Raw genomic sequence first — 8,964 nt, forward strand, 5'->3', positions numbered from 1 at the left:
ACTGTCTAGGAAGTAAGCATACACTCAGTAATGGATGACTCACAGCTGGGGGAATGGGTCAAGTTAGAGGCAATGGGAAAGCAACACAGCAATCTATTAAAACAGTAACCCAGGCTGAGATGGGGTCATCGATTCCATCTGGGATGGGGAGAATATTCTGCTAGCCTGCCATGTGCATTTGTTTCAGACCAGCAGGATATTCTCTTTCAACTGTAATAGTGAAGATTAGCAAATGACCAGCAAGGCTCAAATATACCAGGAAAACCACAGAAATTGGTGAGTCCTCCTGCAAACACAAGACCAGCAGTCAATGCATAGAGAACATGATGCTTCTTCCACCCAACTAAATCAGCAGTTCTCAAAGTGTGGTCCTGGGACTCTAGGGTGGGGATAGGAGGTGGTTGGAGATCCTTTTAGGGGGTCTAAAAGATCAAAACTATTTTCACAATAATCCCAAAGTATTAAAAGTACGTCTTGTTTTATTGAGTTTTGCTTTATTGAGCTTCACAGATACTGCATTTTTTTTTTTTTTTTACAAAGTAGAGGTTTGTGGTAACCCTCCATCAAGCAAGTCCATTGGCACCATTTTTCCAACAGCATTTGCTCACTTCATGTCTCTGTGCCACATTTTGGTAATTCTTGCAATATTTCAAACTTTTTCATTATTATATACTAGAGGCCCGATGCACGAAGATTCATGCAAGAATAGGCCTTCCTTCCAGCACCGCCTTTGTGCCGGCCCGAGTTGCCTTTCCACCTTCGCTCAGGCCAGAGCCGCCTTCCACCTCTTGCCTTGTTGCATCAATTTGCATATTCCCTCCTTGTTGGCTATGGGCACTGCCATCTTTATCACAAAGTGATGATTAATCTGCATATTACTCTTTTATTAGATAGGATGACATGGTGATCTTTGATCAGTGATCTTTGCTGTAACTAGGGCAAGACCCTCCACCAGCAAAAAAGATTATAATTTGCTAAAGGCTCAGATGATGGATAGCATTTTTTAGCAATAAAGTACTTTTAAATTAAGGTATGTACATTGTTTTTTTAGACATAATGCTGCTACATACTTAAACTATAGTACAGTGTAAATATAACTTTTATATGTGCTAGGAAACCAAAATATTCTCGTGACTCGCTTTATTGCAATATTCACTTTACTACAAACCCGCGATCTCTGAGGTTTGCCTATTTTGCCTTTTTCACTTTCATTCTCTCAGGAGTGAACACTGGAGTTTTCAACAGGGCTACACAAGACGTGATTATATCATTGCCCTGATGCCTAATAAAATGTGTGCTTGTGTATTCTAGAATTTTCTAGGATAAGCACTTTGGGGTGTACTCATAATTGAAGAGTGCAAAGGGTCCCTGAGATTAAAAACTTTGAGAACCACTATACTAAATAATTCTGTCCCTGCAACAATGAAAAGGAGAACACTAATGGGCTTACTAGGGAAATAGCACACTCCACTCAATGTGATATTTGGCAGAAAGATTACAGTGCAAGGTAGAGGTTGCATAAAGAGAACTTTCAAATGAATCTGAAATGCAGCCAAATGAAGAGAAGCATTTTTGGGTTATGCAATCAAAATGACAATTGCATATATGGGAAAATATATTTGAATGTTTCTGATCCCAACCGGAAAGTTTCATTCAAATATCTTCTAGCAATTTTCATCTTAATTGCACCTTGCTGGTCTAGAGAATTATAAAAGACACTGCACCAGTAAGAATTAAAAAATTCAAGGTTAAAACAAAATGTAGTTTCCTAACCAATTTTAAAATGTTCAGATTTGCCCTAACCGGTTTGGCTCAGTGGATAGAGCGTCGGCCTGCGGACTCAAGGGTCCCGGGTTCGGTTCCGGTCAAGGGCATGTACCTTGGTTGCGGGCACATCCCAGTAGGGGGTGTGCAGGAGGCAGCTGATCGATGTTTCTAACTCTCTATCCCTCTCCCTTCCTCTCTGTAAAAAAATCAATAAAATATTTTTTAAAAAATAAATAAATAAAATGTTCAGATTTAAAAACTAAAATAGTATATAAATTTTATCTGAATAGACAACACTGTTAAGTCTTTAAAATAAAATTTTAAAACCAGTTTATGAAATGGAACACTAGAGCATCTGTGGTACCTAAGATGTGGTACATAACCTGCAGAAACTCACTGCTCTAAATTGACAGAAGTACTAGTATACCTACCAAGTGGGCAAAGGCAATGCTGGCACTCCAAGAAGTAAATTGGATTGCTTAAATTTCCAGAGTTATCAACCCAGGGCACAGCTTCCTCATAATGTATCCTTAGATTCCAGGCAATAAGAGTGTAATAAAGATTACATCAACCATCTAGTATCTCATGTTTATTGAGCACCTAGAGTATGGCAGGTACTGTGTTAGGAATTAGAAACAGAAACAAACAAGACACAGTCCACCTCCTCAAAGGACACAGAATCTAATGCAGGAAGATCACTGAGTAAAGAAATAAAACAAATGGCAAAGATGTTAAAGACTGATCACATTCATTATGGGCAAGAAAATAGGGAAAGAGACCTGCTGATGGGAGAATAAAAGAACACAGTGGGGAATTTGGCAGTAGTTATCCAAGTTTAAAATGTACATACCCTTCAACCTGGGAATTCAACATTTATCCTATAGAAATACATTTTATACTAAGGCACATGTATACAAAGGTTCACTACAGCACTGTTCATAAAAGCCAATATTTAAAATAACCAAATGTCTGTAATAGAAAAATAATAAGTAAATCATTGTTATCTATAAACCATGAAATACTATAACCAGTCACAAAAAATAAGATAAGTATGCATATATGAACATGAAAAGATCTCCTGTTATGTAATAAAAAAAATCCAGGTGCAGAATATGTACAGTATAATTTAGGTTAAAAAAAAATTTGATATTTACATATATATGTAAATAAGTATATGAAAAATAATCTGAAAGGATATTCACCAAAATGTTCACAGGGCCATCTCTAGGTAGGGGAATGGAAGAGGGGGTCAGTGCAGTGAAGGAGGATGTGCATTTTTTACGCTACGTATGCACTGTTGTTATTTTTTACAATGACAATCAGTTAATGTGTTACTTGTATAATCAGACACACACACACAGTGCAGAATGACAAGTGCTACTGTATGGTGAAGGTCAGCACAAAACCCGACAGGACTCTCGTGGTGGGAAAGCTGAGCTGCAATCTTACTGCAAAGAGGGCTATGGTCCTAGGTCCAGTAACCAGGTTCTTCCCTCTCTACCCTCATCTAAAGCACATTAGCCTTACCAGGTTGCCATGAGGACTTGATGACCTCTGACACCTCTGTGCCTTTGTTCATGCTAGTCACACTGCTTGGCATGCCTTTCCTGCCTATTAAAATCAAAATCATTCTACAAGGCCAGCTCAAATACCACCTCTTCTGTGAAGACCTTAATAGGCCCCAACTTGGTATTCACTGTTTCTTCCTCTATGCTCCCACAACACTCTGTTTGTATCTCTTTTAAGGTATGTTTCCTTCTACTATGCATTTATAGCGAATGTGCCTAATAACCTATAAACTTGAGTGCAAAGACTATACTATCCAACTCTTAGTTCCCTACAGGCCTTGGACATACTAAGATTCATTAAAAGTATACGTCCTAGGAGGGAAACAGGGAGGGATGGAGAGAGAACATTAAAATCTGTATAAATATGAAAATCCCTTTAATTAGGACTCAAGACTGACTGAGAGATACCAGACTCCTCATTACAGTACTTCACAGTGCACCGAGGAGCCAGTATAGTAACTATCATATTAACTATCATTTCATAAGTATGTACTAAATATCAGGTATTGATCCACTCACTTCCAATTATTTTCATTTAATCTTCACAATTCTGTAAAGGGAGTATTATTTCTTTATACAGATAAGACACCTGAGGCTAAAAGAGGAAAAGTGACTTATTCAAGGTCATGTGGGAGTCACATCCATATTTGCCTAACCCCAAAGCCTTTGACATTTTCTCAACAGTAAAGCTATCACTAATAGCAGCCAAGGTCAGTTTTCTTTGGGACTTGAGAAGAATAATGAAGAAAAGAGTTAACATAATAGGCCTGATCTTTAGAAGGGCCTGGTTCTAGGCTGGCATCTGGGGATTTGGCTTTTGAAAAGTTCCCTATATGATAAGGTTGTTTTGCCCACCTTTCCTTCTGAGAGTCTGGAATTCTGGTAGTTGTTGCTGGCAGAGAATGGCTACATGACCTGTCCTCATTAAATACTCTAGACCAGCCGTGGGCAAACTATGGCCCGCGGGCCGGATCCGGCCCGTTTGAAATGAATAAAACTAAAAAAAAAAAAAAGACCGTACCCTTTTATGTAATGATGTTTACTTTGAATTTATATTAGTTCACACAAACACTCCATCCATGCTTTTGTTCCGGCCCTCCGGTCCAGTTTAAGAACCCATTGTGGCCCTCGAGTCAAAAAGTTTGCCCACCCCTGCTCTAGACTCAGAATCTCACATGGGCTTGTCTGGAGAGAGACACTGCATGCATGTTTTCACTGCTGGAGAAAGGATCATGTCCACCTGACCCCTCTCAGTGGGAGGGAGAAAGCATAGGAAGTCTATACATTAGTCTCTTCAGACTCTGCCTCATGTATCTTTTCCCCTTGCTGATCTGGTTGTATACCCTCAATACCACTGACTCTGAGTCCCGTGAGTCCTTCTAGTGATTTTCCAAACATGTGGTCGTCCTCGGACTCCTAAGGACGACAAAAGCAGACAAAACAAGCAAAAAACAAAACAAAACAAAAATGGCAAACAAAACACCTCAGAAGAGGAAGGGTATCAGCAAAACAGAGCCTTACTTCTCTGGATTGTCTGGAAACTTGATCCGCAACTCTTGGTTTTTGTATGATCTTTTTTCAAATGTAAGGATCATTTTCTTCACTGAGCTTTCATCCAATGGTTCCTCCTGGTATAAAGGGACAAATGCAACAATTCTTATTCACTAATCATTACTTCTTTCATTGGTTCTTACATGCTATTCTGCCACTCACCTTCTGGGTTAAATGTACAGAAAACATTTTATCTCCCCCACTAGAATGAGGATTAAGGGTCTACATCACATGCTACTTTGTATCACTCTGTGTGTCTCACATCTAGCATAGAAAGTTTAGTTTAAGATTTAGTCAACAAATATTTCTTGAGCATATCCTATGACTTGGAGTAAGCAACCATATTAGTTAATATTTATCTTGTCCTCCTTTGTTGTACAGGTAAGATAACACTCAGTGCTTTCAAAGAACTTGTTCAGTGACAGTGGCCCTCAATCTTTTCCCTATACAAGGAAGGGGTCGGCAAACCAGCCAAATCCAACTCTCTGCCTATTTTTGTATAGACCTTAAGAAGGGCTGTTAATTAGCAATAGTCACAGTTTTTATTTCTTTCACATTACTATAACTGCTTCCTACTGGCTGCTGAGATGGGAATCAGACAGGTTCTTGGAATCCAGATATAACATCAAAAATTAGAGAAGCTCAGAAGTAACATTTAAAAACTAGTAGACTACACAGTGTTTTTCTTACTTCATACACTAGAGAGGTTTGAAGGTTTTCTTACCTTTATATCTACAAAGGTATATACATTTTTTTAAATGGAATCGTTTTCCCCAAGAAATCTACACTAAAATTTCAGAAATGTAGTCTCCTCAGTTTATTTTCCAGTTTAATGTAATGTGCTGCAATACACTCTGCCTAACACTCTCCCAACTTGTAGCTTCATAGCTTTGTAGTCATTGACCATAACTCACACCTAAAGGTAAAGAAATTGCTATTAAGAGACCCTGAAATAGATCCTTTTGAAAAGCCCTGAATCATCCAATAATTTTGTAAGTACACTAAAAAATGCTAGCTATTATTTTGTTAAATTTGATATGCATATATTATGTTTTAAGTGGAAGATACCTCTAATTTCATTTTGGACATGACACATTTTTTATCAATGACTCTTGGACCCTCAGGTAGTCTATTGGACCCCCAGCCCCTCCCCAGTGTCTACTGCTTAAAGAGAAGTTCCCAGACATGGTAAAAACAGAAGTTAGTGCCCTGGCTCAGTTGGCACTAAGAGCCTAGCTTCACTATTTACTAGCCACAATGCAATGCTACTTTGCTGACTATAATCCTTAAATGCTCACCAAGTCTACCTCTTGTCTTTCCTGAATTCATCCACTTGGCATCCTATCTATAATAATAAAAGCGTAATATGCTAATTAGACCAGACAGCCAAACGACCTTCTGGACATCATTCTGGACGTCCTTCCAGACGAAGCTGCTTCGGCGGGAGCCGAGGCAAGGCGGTTAAGGGTGATCAAGCAGGCAGGTGAGTGATTAGGGGTGATCAGGCAAGCAGGTAGAGGCAGTTAGGAGCGATCAGACAGGCAGGCAGAGGCGGTTGGAGCGGTCAGGCAGGCAGAGTGGTTAGGAGCAATCAGGCAGGCAGGTGAGTGGTTAGGGGTGATCAGGCAGGCAGGCAGAGTGGTTAGGGGTGATCAGGCAGGCAAACAAGTGGTTAGGGGAAATCAGGCAGGCAGGCGAGCAGTTAAGGGCAATCAGGCAGGCAGGCAGGTGAGCGGTTAGGAGCCAGCAGACCCGATTGCGAGAGGGTGCAGAGTGGGCTGAGGGATGCCCACTCCACTCCCCCCATGCACGAATTTTGTACACTGGGCCTCTAGTCCTATATAATAAAAGCCTGATATGCTAAGTGTCCAGTCAGCTGTTCAACCAATCGAAGTGCAATATGCTAATAATATGCTAAAGCCGCTCAACCACTCACTATGACGTACACTAACCACCAGGAGGCAGTTGACCACTCGCTATGACATGCACTGACCACCAGGGGGCATACGCTCCAACCGGTAGGTTAACTTGCCGCTGGAGTTCTGCCAATTGGAACTAAGAGAGATGGGCCAGACATGCCCTGGAGCCCTCCCACGGTCCCTCCCGGGCTGGCCAAACTCCCGGGTCCCTCCCCAGACCCGATCATGCACTGGTGGGGTCCTTCGGCTTGGCTTGCCCCCTCTTGTAATCCGGAACCCCTCGGGGGATGTCGGAGAGCTGGCTTTGGCCAAATCCCACAGGCCAGGCCGAGGGACCCCACTGGTGTACAAATTCGTGTACCGGGCCTCTAGATTAGAATAAAATTTCAATCCTTTACGTGACATACAGGATAGGGCAAAAGTAGGTTTACAGTTGTGAGTATGCAAAACATTTTATTCTTGTATTATTATTTGTTAGTTATTTTCCATGCAAACAACTGTAAGCCTACTTTTGTCTCACCCTCTACGTAAGGAAGGTCTGGCATGATCTCGCCCAGAAAATCTGTTCACCCAAAACTAGGGAATATAGCCCTGTTGTGAGACCATGTCTATTTGTTCAATGCAGACTCTCTAGTTCCTTTTATAGTGCCTGGCACACAGCAGGCATCCAGTGAAGATCTGTTGAAGGAAGAAAGAAAAGAAGAGAGATGTATCTTCTAAGGTCAGAGAGATGTTCTAAAGAAATGAGGTACATAAAATTGTTTTATAAACTATATGACACTATCTTAATGTAAGCTAGTTTTTTCTATTAGTAATAAGCATGATGTACCTAACATACCACTAGGATTTAACTAAAATAATCCAAATTTCTAGGAAAGAGTTAAATCAAGCAAACTCAACATCCACTACTCTTCTTTCCCTTGGCTAACATCTTGCCTGCCCTGTAGGAAAAAAAACCTAGTAGTGTTAATACAGCTCTCATAGGATTCCCAGCCTTAGCCTCTTCAAGGTTTGGCCTTCCCTCCTTTAATTTCTCTCCAACACTAGAGGAAACTGAATTATCAGTCTTAGTCATCGGCTACAGCAGTACCTCCAATAGCTCAACGTCAGGAACCAGAGGGAGACTTCAGAAAGATGAATGCTGGTGATGTAGCACAAAAAGGACAATAATATTTTACAAGTTCACGTGACTTTACGGGGCAAACATCACTTGCTTTTCATCAAATGGGACTTTGGTGGCAGTGAGAAAATAACTCTTGAACTTGTAGCCTTCTATGTGTCATTTTTACAAAACGATCTCTTTTTCCCTGTCCCTTAACAGAAGGGCTGGTCCCACATTACATTTCTGTCTCTCAGGCTAGAAACCACTTACCCATGACAGCTACTATCCTAATCCTCCAGTACAAGCCTTGCCCTACACAGGAATTACACCTGCCAATTAACTGCTGCTGCAGCGCTCACAGATTGAGCAGAAGCTAGTAAGAAAGGAGGGAGAGAGGGAAGTGATGGAGGGATGGAAGAAGGAAGAGAGGGAGAGAGGGAGGGATGGAAGAAGGAAGAGAGGGAGGGATGGAGGAATGGAGGAAAGGAGGGAAGGAGGGATGGAGGGATGGAGGAATGGAGGGATGGAGGGAAAGAGGGAGGATGTGCTATACACACTGACTGTCTAAAAGCCTGGTAGGGCTGCTGCCCTCAGAGAGGAAATTTGGGACTGTTTCCCACCACAGATTTCCAAAGTGTCACCATCTTTTAGGGGCAGACCCCTAAATTAGCTCTGATATAAATGCTAATGAGAGTTATTGTCATAACACAGTAAGGACCTTTGTGAAATATGAATCAATTTTTTTCCCTCTTAGATTCACACTCCAGCTTCATTTTTTAAATCCAAACTTAGCATCATGTCTTTGAGGGAACCAAAAACCAGCTGGCTCTTAAGAATCTATTTCCATAATTCATATTGAACAAAATGCCAGAATGAAATAACATACAAGTTAACACTTAAGGATTTAAAAAGACACAAAGGCATGGTCATTTCATTTTTAATCGCTGATATTTTACCTCTACCCTTTTCAGCTTGGTTCATTTATTCATTCAATAAATATTTATTAAGGGTCTACCAAGAGCTAGGCATTGCTCTTGAGTGCTCTGAACCGTGAACA

The 8,964-nt window shown here is 40.8% G+C and overlaps 1 long non-coding RNA gene across 1 annotated transcript; it reads right to left on the reverse strand.

The window, feature by feature from the left end:
- Positions 1-477: 477 nt before the first annotated feature.
- LOC106695981 lies at positions 478-5,161 on the reverse strand. The gene is made up of 2 exons (XR_001346933.2): positions 4,857-5,161; positions 478-946 (listed from the first exon to the last, which is right to left on the reverse strand). It is a non-coding gene; the product is annotated as an uncharacterized LOC106695981 (long non-coding RNA).
- Positions 5,162-8,964: the final 3,803 nt, after the last annotated feature.

Source organism: Myotis lucifugus, unplaced genomic scaffold, assembly GCF_000147115.1.
Source record: "Myotis lucifugus unplaced genomic scaffold, Myoluc2.0 scaffold_6115, whole genome shotgun sequence".
Taxonomy (NCBI): Eukaryota; Metazoa; Chordata; class Mammalia; order Chiroptera; family Vespertilionidae; genus Myotis; species Myotis lucifugus.